The sequence below is a fragment of the Triturus cristatus genome, chromosome 1_2 (genome assembly GCF_964204655.1).
Source record: "Triturus cristatus chromosome 1_2, aTriCri1.1, whole genome shotgun sequence".
NCBI classification, from domain to species: Eukaryota; Metazoa; Chordata; class Amphibia; order Caudata; family Salamandridae; genus Triturus; species Triturus cristatus.
Window position 1 is genome coordinate 892,367,744 of NC_140580.1, and position 12,444 is coordinate 892,380,187.

The following is a 12,444-nucleotide window of genomic DNA, read 5'->3' on the forward strand; positions in this document are numbered from 1 at the left end:
AGTCTATACCCCACCACCCGTTATTTTTCTATGTTACCTATGAGGACAGCAGGGGAAATCCGAATAAAAAAGATGCAGAAAACATGAAAAATAAATTCTACAAGAAAAATCAGGTATCAAGCACCCAACCTTACGAACCAAAGAATACTGATCAATATGCTTGTGCTAGCAAAATAGTCCTGTTGGGAAACTTATACCAATGTATGTAATTCTCTGTCTAAATTAAAACCTATATTAACTGTATTTAACCTATAAATCCAGTAGGTATCCCATCCTGACTTGTTTCTCCATATTTTCCCCTTGTCTATTCAGTTTAACTGATTCAATGCCAATAAATATGATCTCCTGCAGTTCCTCGATCTTATGTTCTAAATTAAAATGTACTGCCATAGGGTATTGGATATTTATTCTTAATGGCTCTGTGACAGAGGGGGGTTGGAGCAGGGAGAAGAGGGGGCTGAAGTAGATTGGTGGACCCCGACACCCCTATCTTTCCCTCTTGTCTCCACACAGCCGGAGGAGTGGACCACGTCGACCTTTATGCATCAGCCAGAAGAAAACAACGGTTCCTTTAAGTGGGAAGGTCGGGAGAGAAAAGACACGCCCCCTCCCGCTGATGCGGGACCGCCAGGACCAATAAAGGGATGGGATTCCCCCTCAGCAGTGCGTGACGACACCAGAGAGGGAAACCCGGAAGCCAGAGAAGACGTCCAAGACGGAAGACGAGACCGAGAGGGAAGCGAGGAGCGGAATCGAGCCGAAGGACTGCTGGACACTGGAGAGGAGACCGAAGTCCAAAGACAACACGCTACGTCCAGCCACGTCCCAGGAGGAGCGTGGCTCGGCCAGGTACATGAGCGCTTCGCGGGCTGGGTTGGGAGGAGGCAGAGTGCCGTTAAATAGCCCGACGCTCCCTGGTTGTCTTTTTTTTTCTAGTTAATTCTTCTGTGTGACAACCCTACCCCGTGCACTCTCACCACACACCCCGCAATCTGTTTGACCTCTCACCGGATTCAGGAGTGCTCACGAGTGTTTTCCCTCACCCCCTTTTCCCATTTCCAAACCGAACGGTAATGCAGAGCTGTCGCCTGTTCTCTCCTTTCTGTTTTTTTTGTTTTGTTGCTACGGAGGTGGAGCTGAAGCTAAGTCCCCAGACGGTGCCAAACCAAAGAAGAAGCCAGCACTATTCCCCATATCAACGGTCATACACCGGACGGCAGAAAAGTAGTACAAGGAGGAGTCAACCTTGCACAGTCGGGTCGAACAGTGTTAATATCTCACCTCGAAGAGAAAGCGAGTCTTGGGAAAATAAAAAAAAGCCCACATTAACTAGAGTTGGAGTACGTGTCCTTTATTCGGTCCCGCAACAACTGGTGGAGAATGTGGGCACTATAACCCATCAGTAACAGCACGATGGACACCCTTATTCAGCATCTGGTCAGGGGACAAGAAAAACTAGAATGGGCCGTCTAAAGGCAAATGACGTCAGCACAGGCTGATCGCGACATCTTTAAGAACACTATATCCGCGCAAATAGAGGGGATACAGAAGGCGGTAACTGAAGCAACAGCCCCTAGGTCCCGGGACTATCACGCCCTACCACATGGTCCATCGGGGATATCTTTACAAAAATTTGTGCAGGGGGAGGACCCAAAGGCCTTCCTTCTCAATTTTGAGCGCGCGGGCCGAGCGTGTGGGTGGCCAGAAGAGAAATGGCCCTTCTTTTTAGCCCCGTTACTAAGCGGAGAGGACCAAGCAGCATACCAGGTGGCAAATGCTACTGGAGACGCTTCCTATGCAGAAATAAAGGACGTTATCCTTGACCACCTTGGTCTTGATGCTGAGTCCTATCAAGTTCAGTTTAGAAAGGAGAAAGGACTGGTGGGAGAGAATCCTAAAACCCTCTACTTCCGTCTCAAGGCGGCCGCAGACAAATGGCTACGCCCTACAACTAGCACCAAGGAGAAAATAATGAATTGTATATATTTAGAACAATTCCTTGAAGCCTTGCCCTATAACACTTCAAGATGGCTAAGACAACACCCTCGTTTAACCCCTGCACAGGCAATCGAGATGGCTGCTACATATTCAAGGGCCCAACCTCGCAACCCGGTCTGGGAACCCGAGAGGACCCAACGTTCTTTACCATTGAAAACAGAAAGGAAACCTAGACCTCCGATGAAAATAGTGAGGTCCAAGCCCCCAAACACGATACCCTCCCTACGAGGGGCCCCCGTTGTTTCGACTGCGGGGAATGGGGCCATATAGCCCGCCTCTGTCCCCGGAGAAAACCCACGGAGGAGCTCATGGAGGTGGGATACATCCCAAAGGCCATATTATATACAGCCGAACTGGGAGGCGCATTCCATGTAAGTGTACGGGTGAATGAGAAAGAGGTAAAAGCACTTCTGGATTCCGGGTGTAAGCAATCCGTTAAGGCTCTTACAGAACCAAGCCAAATCGTCCCTGATACTGTGGTACATATTAAATGCGTCCATGGGGACGTTAGACCCTATCCTCTAGCCTCAACAGTGTTATATCCCAAACAGACTCCTTCCTGTAGAGTGAAGGTAGGGGTTTTAGAAAAATTACCAGAAGACCTCATTATAGGAACCGACAACCCCGACTTCCTGACCTTGTTCCAGCGCTCCTTGTCCACCTGTCAGTTACGGTCAACCAAGCCCCAACCGGCCCTCCTTACCCCCGAACCCTGGGTAATGGATCGCAGTTTCAAGTTCGCACAAGCTAATGGTGCCACCTTGTTGAACGCCTGGGAAAGTGCCCATATATACCAAGATAACCCTTCCCCAACCTATCCCAGATTTATTAAAAGAGAGGGACTGCTGTATCGTCAAGGAAATCTCAATGACCCAACCCAAATACTGGTACCCAAACCCTTTAGAGAGCAAATACTGTTTTTTGCGCATTCACACCTCACAGCAGGGCATACAGGGACCGAAAAGACTACACAAAATATATTGAGGAACTTTTTCTGGCCAGGTATATATAAAGATGTACACATTTTCTGCCAAGAGTGTGGGGTTTATCAAAGGAAGAATTTGCAACGTCCCCCTGCCGTTCCATTACAACCATTACCGATCATTGGAACCCCTTTCGAGAGAGTAGGTATGGACCTCATTGGACCACTGCCTAAAACCCAAAAAGGGAACATATACGCCCTGGTTATAGTAGACTATGCAACCCGCTTTCCCGAGGCCTTCCCGTTAAGGGCAGCCACCACCCGGAACATCGCTGACAAAATGGTGGAGTTCTTCTCGAGAGTAGGGTTTCCAAAGGAAATCCTCACAGACCAGGGCACCCCTTGTTTATCTCGACTGATGAGAGAAGTATGTCGCCTTTTAGACATTCAAAGTATTCGAACATCCGTCTACCACCCACGGACAGATGGGCTCGTAGAGCGATACAATCGGACACTGAAAACTACATTTAAAAAAATGCTTTCGGTAGAAGGTAGAGAGTGGGACCGCCTGTTACCTCTAGCCTTATACGTTATCAGAGCCCAAGTCCAGAGTAGTTTGGGGTGTTCACCCTTCAAACTCTTATACGGAAGACAACCCCGGTCCTTGTTGGACATGACAAGAGATGCATGGGAATGGGAAGAAACAACGGGAACCCGAACGGTGCTAGACTATACCCAGCAATTAATGAACAAAATAGGAAAACTCCGAGAAATAGCATATTCTCATTTGGAACAAAGTGGGAAACGTCAAAAAGCCTTCTAAGACAAGGGAAAAAAGTGGAGGAGTCTCACACTTGATGACTGGGCCTTAGTCCTCTTACCCTCCCCTACCAGGAAATTCCATTCTGAGTGGCAGGGCCCCTACAAAGTAGTAAAGATAATTGGAAAAACGACATATCAGTTGCAAATGACCCCCACAAAGAGACAGACATACCACATAAACCTGTTAAAAAGGTGGTTAGGTCCAATACCCAAAAGTGCTCACCTGACCCTGCCTGATGTGGAACCCTCCGGAAACACGATAGGGCAGCTGGTGATTAACGAAGAGCTGTCAGGGCCAGAACAAGAAGACTTGCTCACAACCCTAGAACCCTTTGGCCATCTGTTCTCGGACATCCCCGGGAAAACGACTATGGCAGAACATTGTATAGAAACCACCCCATGGAAAATCGTCAAGCAACGCCCATTCCGAATACCCGCAGCCAAAAGGGAGTTAATCCGTAAAGAAGTACAAGACATGCTACGACTGGGAGTTATCAGACCATCCAAAAGTAATTGGTCCTCCCCAATAGTGATTGTGCCAAAACCCGATGGCTCTACGCGTTTCTGTATGGATTTCCGTGCCCTGAATGACATCTCCTCATTCGACACGTATCCCATTCCGAGGGTGGACGAATTGATAGAAAAACTGGGGGCCAAGTTCATCACTACTATCGACTTAACAAAAGGGTATTGGCAAGTACCCCTAAGAGAGGAGGACCGACGGAAAACCACCTTTTCCACTCCAGATGGCCTGTACGAGTTCAACGTACTCCCTTTCGGTCTACACAGAGCCCCGGCCACGTTCCAATGCCTAATGAACACAGTTTTACAAAATCTCCAGTCCTTTTGTTCAGCTTAATTAGACGACATTGTAGTATTCAGTCCTTCCTGGGAGACATACCTGAAACATCTCAAAGCTGTCCTTGGAGCCCTTGAACAGGCCGGGTTGCATATCAATTCCAAAAAGTCTAGGATAGCATACCATAAGGTTCAATATTTAGTCTATCTGTTAGGTGATGGAATGACAGCACCACAGAAAGAAAAGATACGGGCCATTGCAGAAACAACCTTTCCCACCACCAAACGAGCGATGAGGGCTTTTTTAGGTTTGATAGGATACTATCGCCGCTTTATCCCACAATTTTCGGCAATTGCAGCACCCCTCACAGACACTCTCAGAAAAGAAGTAAGTCCTCGTTGCCTGCAAACCCCAACCCCACAAATGTTAGAAGCTCTCCACACCTTAAAGGGGGTAATCACGTCCAGTCCTATACTAGCCACTCCCGATTTCAATAAGCCCTTTATCCTGCAGACAGACGCCTCTAACTATGGCTTGGGGGCTGTGTTATCCCAGATAGCCGACGACGGGACTGAACACCCAGTGCTATACATTAGCCGAAAGCTATTCCCAATAGAGACTAAGTATCCCACTATTGAACGAGAATGCTTGGCCATAAAGTGGGCAATAGATAAACTGCGCTATTACCTCGAAGACAGACCATTCACCCTGTACACTGACCATGCACCCCTACAATGGATGGCTCAAAATCGGGCACATAACCCCAGGGTCCTCCGCTGGTTTCTGTCGCTCCAACCTTTCTCCTTTTCGGTGATCCACAGAAAAGGAAAGAACAACGGGAATGCTGACTACCTGTCCCGGATATTCCCCCTCCCCGATCGGGAGCAGCCTGGGGGGGAGGAGTGTGACAGAGGGGGGTTGGAGCAGGGAGAAGAGGAGGCTGAAGTAGATTGGTGGACCCCGACACCCCTATCTTTCCCTCTTGTCTCCACACAGCCGGAGGAGTGGACCACGTTGACCTTTATGCATCAGCCAGAAGAAAACAACGGTTCCTTTAAGTGGGAAGGTCGTGAGAGAAAAGACACGCCCCCTCCCGCTGACGCGGGAGCACCAGGACCAATAAAGGGATGGGATTCCCCCTCAGCAGTGCATGACGACACCAGAGAGGGAAACCCGGAAGCCAGAGAAGACGCCCAAGACGGAAGACGAGACCGAGAGGGAAGCAAGGAGCGGAATCGAGCCGAAGGACTACCGGACACTGGAGAGGAGACCGAAGTCCAAAGACAACGCACTATGTCCAGCCACGTCCCAGGAGGAGCGTGGCTCGGCCAGGTACGTGAGCGCTTCACGGGCTGGGTTGGGAGGAGGCAGAGTGGCGTTAAATAGCCTGACGCTCCCTGGTTGTCTTTTTTTTCTAGTTAATTCTTCTGTGTGACAACCCTACCCCGTGCACTCTCACCACACACCCCACAATCTGTTTGACCTCTCACCGGATTCAGGAGTGCTCACGAGTGTTTTCCCTCACCCCCTTTTCCCATTTCCAAACCGAACGGTAATGCAGAGCTGACGCCCGTTCTCTCCTTTCTGTTTTTTTTGTTTTGTTGCTACGGAGGTGGAGCTGAAGCTAAGTCCCCAGATGGTGCCAAACCAAAGAAGAAGCCAGCACTATTCCCCATATCAACGGTCATACACCGGACGGCAGAAAAGTAGTACGAGGAGGAGTCAACCTTGCACAGTCGGGTCGAACAGTGTTAATATCTCACCTCGAAGAGAAAGCGAGTCTTGGGAAAATAAAAGACCACATTAACTAGAGTTGGAGTACGTGTCCTTTATTCGGTCCCGCAACAGGCTCTAATATGTTTTTCTCTATTTTTCCTTCTGTGATTCTACAATATATATAGTTAGGCCAAATTTTCCATAGGAAAAGTGTTTTTTGTTTTGCCAATAACTTTGGCACTGCTTGATGAATCTTCATGAAATGTTCAAAACACATCCCCTTTTTAGTTCAGCTGCTGTGTTAAAAGTTTCAGGGTGATCTGGTAAGCGGGGCCGAGAAAAAAGGGGGCCCCAAATCACGTTTTTCCCAGGTTATGTCTATGGGGATTTTTAATTTATTGAACATGACTACAGCCCCAACCATTGAATGGAATTACACCAAATTTGACAGAAAGCTAGATGTTGGTCCAGAAAGCGTGCTTTTTGTGATTTGGTGTTAATCCATTCAGTAATTTTGGAGATATTTAAGTTAAAAAAAATATAGATAGCTGGGAATGTGAGTCGTTGCAGTGGACTCATGAATCCTACTAAAATTTGATTGGCTGCCAACACTTCAACCAGGAAGTGTTGACAGCCAGTCCCACAAAAAATCTAAAAAATGAAGTAAAGGGGGCAGAGTAGGAATACCCTACCCCCTGATATGGTAATGGAATCCCACAGGGACCCTGACAGGGGTTAAAAGTATTTTATTTATTCAGTTTGCTGCAAATTCTCAGGTGGAACCGTGGATCCGTGGCAAATTTGATAAAAAAAGATGCGCGGGCTCCTGTGCATCTTTTATAGGAAGCGCGTGGATGGCCCAAATCCCGGGGGCAGTGTTTTATAATTATGCGGGGGTGCACATGTGGCAGCCCCGCACCCAAGGGACCGCCACCTCCCCAGGGCAAACAATAATAAACTGTTGCAGGTCAGGGTGTATGCCATCCCCTGAAGCCCCGGTGACCGCCACCTCCTCAGGCCATTCTTTGAATAAGTGTGATGGAGGTCCGTATGGCCTCCCCCGAAGCCCCGGGCACAGCCTCTTCCTTTATGTATGTATGAACAAAGCGGAGGGCACATGGTCCTCCCTGGAGCCGCGGGGGCCGCACCCTAGCTGGATCTTTTAATTTGAATAATGCAGGGGGATGTGACCCCCCCTCCTTGAGCCAAAGATTGCCCTGGGGATCACCACCCCCCAGGACCGGCTCCTGCTATGTCCTGGGGTGCCCACACCCAGGGCATAGATATTTGCTGTGACTTGGCGGGAGCTTCACCACTCATGCCAAGTCATAGCAAGCTGTACTTGCTTTCAGCAAGCATGTTCACAAAAAATGCTCTCACTTGCTGAAATCGAGCACAAATGCTTTGACAGAGAGGGCATTGAATGTTAGCAGCTCCCTCTTTGGGGGATGAATTCATCTTGGCTCCAGAGGGTCCTTGGGGGCCAGCAAGCCCTTCTTGTTACCTTCAGTCAGTCCCACACAGCAGGATTGCTGAGAGGATTTTGGAGGCTATGCCCACTTTCTTCACCACTCTGCAAATTCACCTCCTGGTGCACTGCTGGCTGGGGAATGAATTACCCTTACTCCAGAGGGTCCTTGGGGGCCAACAAGCCCGTCTGTTACCTCCAGTAAGTCCCAGACTGCAGGATTGTTGAGAGGTCTTTTGAGGCATGCCCCCTTACTCCACCACTCCGCAAACGTGCCTCCTGGCGCATTGTTGGTTCGGGGATGAAGTGCCTTCGGATGTTGAGGGCCCTTGGGGACAAACAACCCCTCCTGTTTCCTCTAGTAAGTCCCAAACAGTGGGATTACTGAGAGGCTGTCAGAGGTCACGCCCCCTTTCTCCATCACTCTGCAAACGCATCTGCTGGTGCACTACTGGTTGGGGCATGAAGTCCCCTTGCCTGCTGAGGGACTTTTGGGCCAAGAAGCTCTCCTGTTACATCCAGTAAGTCCCTTACAGTGGGATTCCTGAAAGCTGGTCGGAGGTACTGCCCTCTTTCTTCACCACTCTCACCGTTCTGCAAATGTGACTACTAGTTAAAAAACCATAGAAATTCACTTTAAAAAACAAAGGTTACAGGGATGTTATAGTTAGGGTATAGAATTTGAAAAACCTTAGAAATCCACTGAAAAAAGCAATGCTTACAGTTAGGAAATAAAAAAAATTTAAACATAGAAATTCACTAAAAAAAACAAATGTTACAGGGACATTAACTATAACTTGTGCCCCCACAATGCATTTTTTTGTGAATTTCTATGTTATTTACTAACTATAATGTCTCTGTAACCTTTGTTATTTTTAGTGAATGTCTAAGGTTTTTTAAATCCAATTTCCTAAGTGTAGCCAGTAACCTTTGACAGTGAGTGTGTCAGTGAGTGCATGAGTATCTCAGTAGGTCTGTGAGTGGGCATGAGAGTGTTTGAGTGGGTCTGTCAGTGGGTGCATCTCGGAGTGGCTGCATATGTGTCTCACTGGGTGTGTTAGTGGGTGCGTGAGTCTCTGAGTGGATCTGTGAGTGGGTGCGTGAGTCTGAGTGCATTTGTGAGTGGGTGTGTGAGCGTGATGGAGCGCGATGGTGATCTTTCATTGTAGGGGTGAATTATAATCACAGATAGTCCGCATCCACATATATATTCTTTTGATGTGATAACATGTGGTTATTAGATTGCATTCAATAATAAACTGTGAAAGAGTAATGATAAAAAAGTATTGTGCCATGCATAGAAACATGCAAAAACAACAATTGATGGACAGAATGCAGAACAATGTCATACATTCACCCCAGTACAGAGATCTGGGCCTAAATCCATCGTTTTTTTGCTCACCATGCCATTCCAGTTTGAACCCAGCCATATGCAAATCAGTCTTGACCCTGTGCCCCATGGGAACAGTCCAGCCCGAACTGCCAAGCCAGGTCCTCCCTGGACTGGAAACAAGCATCCTAGGACCGGTTTCGGGCTTTCAGCCCTCGTCAGCCAGGATAGCTTGATTCCAGTGGCATGGAGAGCAAGGGACTCACGTCTGAGCATACCCTTCCCACTCGGGGTGACAAATGCAAAAACAACAATTGATGGACAGAATGCAGAACAATGTCATACATTCACCCCAGTACAGAGATCTGGGCCTAAATCCATCGTTTTTTTGCTCACCATGCCATTCCAGTTTGAACCATCCTAGGACCGGTTTCGGGCTTTCAGCCCTCGTCAGCCAGGGTCAAGACTGATTTGCATATGGCTGGGTTCAAACTGGAATGGCATGGTGAGCAAAAAAACGATGGATTTAGGCCCAGATCTCTGTACTGGGGTGAATGTATGACATTGTTCTGCATTCTGTCCATCAATTGTTATTTTTGCATTTGTCACCCCGAGTGGTAAGGGTATGCTCAGACGTGAGTCCCTTGCTCTCCATGCCACTGGAATCAAGCTATCCTGGCTGACGAGGGCTGAAAGCCCGAAACCGGTCCTAGGATGCTTGTTTCCAGTCCAGGGAGGACCTGGCTTGGCAGTTCGGGCTGGACTGTTCCCATGGGGCACAGGGTCAAGACTGATTTGCATATGGCTGGGTTCAAACTGGAATGGCATGGTGAGCAAAAAAACGATGGATTTAGGCCCAGATCTCTGTACTGGGGTGAATGTATGACATTGTTCTGCATTCTGTCCATCAATTGTTATTTTTGCATTTGTCACCCCGAGTGGTAAGGGTATGCTCAGACGTGAGTCCCTTGCTCTCCATGCCACTGGAATCAAGCTATCCTGGCTGACGAGGGCTGAAAGCCCGAAACCGGTCCTAGGATGCTTGTTTCCAGTCCAGGGAGGACCTGGCTTGGCAGTTCGGGCTGGACTGTTCCCATGGGGCACAGGGTCAAGACTGATTTGCATATGGCTGGGTTCAAACTGGAATGGCATGGTGAGCAAAAAAACGATGGATTTAGGCCCAGATCTCTGTACTGGGGTGAATGTATGACATTGTTCTGCATTCTGTCCATCAATTGTTATTTTTGCATTTGTCACCCCGAGTGGTAAGGGTATGCTCAGACGTGAGTCCCTTGCTCTCCATGCCACTGGAATCAAGCTATCCTGGCTGACGAGGGCTGAAAGCCCGAAACCGGTCCTAGGATGCTTGTTTCCAGTCCAGGGAGGACCTGGCTTGGCAGTTCGGGCTGGACTGTTCCCATGGGGCACAGGGTCAAGACTGATTTGCATATGGCTGGGTTCAAACTGGAATGGCATGGTGAGCAAAAAAACGATGGATTTAGGCCCAGATCTCTGTACTGGGGTGAATGTATGACATTGTTCTGCATTCTGTCCATCAATTGTTATTTATGCATAGAAACAACACGGGATTCATGTTTAATCCATAGTATTTGATGTCATTTGTTTAAGGAAGTTGCTCATATGTGATGTAATACATTCGATTTAAATGTGCCCCATGTTAAAGTTACACATAGATGTGAGTAATTGCGTTTAACATGTAGGATTTCATAAGCTGCTTGCAGTAAAATATGAATTTAATGTGCTTTTGTAATGCAATGATCTAGAAAGGCCTAAATGAAATGTCCACTTATGTGTGTATTTGAAAGGCCTATGTGTTTCTTTCTTATGTTGGCCAAATTCTGTAGGCCTGAAATGTATTTTCCCTGGAGGACCTCGAATAAGGTTTGTTGGTGAAATTCATGTGCATGTTGAATCTGTTCTGTTTTCACGATTTTGTTGCAGGTAGAGAAAGTCGTCTTTGTTAGTTAGTATAACGTCTTTTGTTTAGGAGAGTTAGGCTCGGGAAAATGCAATACAAATGTGTAAGGAGCGCTGATAATTGGGAGACAGTGTTCTTTCTCATTGAGGGAGGCCTGGGAATCAAGGTCATCGAGCCAGGAGCTGGGATCACTGAAACGAAATCAAAAATCACATATGAGAAGTGTCAAGCGAGATGAGGTGATATGTGGGTGTGTTCTGTGCTTTTGTGTTTTGTAGTAGGGACAGTGTCCCGGGGTGGCGTCAGGGGAAGCGGTAAGGAGATCGAAGGATAGAGAAGGAGCATCTTAGAACGAGCTTGGTAGCTTTGGCTACTTGACCCATACAACATGAGTGCACTTCTTAGGAAGTCTTCACGTGCTGACACCTTTTCCTGATCTAGAATGCTAAACAGGGATGTCGCGATAGTGTTAGTGTAGGGATAGACTAATGCTTTTTGTTCATTCACCACAGATGAAGGAGGATCTTGACAATGGGGCAGTCATTGCCTGCGTTCTGCTTCTGGAAATTGTTATTCTGTTTATGATCCATCGCATAAAGCTGCCCATAGGTTTGGATTTGTATTAGTTCCCATGTACTTCTACAACCTCGTCATGAGGTGCTTGTACATCCAGTTGTTTTTGGCCGTGTAATAAATCCACTAAATTGGAATTCGGAGTCTGTGTTTTTTCAGAGCCATGGTTCTCATAAATTGCAGTTTGCCCTGGTGGGTTATTTCTCCCCTCTACACTTCTCAGCAGGTAACAAAGGTCCATCGGCCAAGAGTTCCACAGTATGTTGGGAGGAAGGAACTCTGCCCTATCAAGCGTGTAAGTCAGTCTGTGAGTGTGTGTGTGTATGTGAGTTTGTGAGTGAGTACATTAGTCTCTGAGTGGGTCTGTTTGTGAGTCCATGAGTCTCTGAGTGGGTCTGTGAGTGGGTGCATGGGTGTCTCAGTGAGTGGGTGTGTGAGTTTGTGAATGGGTCTTTGAGTAGGTGCGTGAGTTTCTAAGTGGGTCCGTGAGTGGGTATATGAGTGTCTGAGTGGGTCTGTGACTGGGTGCATGAGTGCCTGAGTGGGTTCCCAGCTGAGCTGTGAAGTGGCGGCTTTTCAAAGGGGCATAACACAGACCCCTGCTCCTAACTATTCTCCACTGCTCAACCCAGGAATCAGTGTTGTGGCTCTCTGGTTAGAGACACATCCCTCTGCAGTGCATTCACTAATAGAGGTTTCATAAAGTACTATAGTGCATTTCCCACTGATTAACGTAACTGACATTTATTTTACAATTTAAAGAAGAGGGGTACCACGTGGCCCTCCTCCCCGGGCCTGATTTTGGCCACAGGGAACCCATCCCCCATGGCTCTGTGGTAAATAAAATATTACGCTCTCAGACTTTTAAAATATAAAT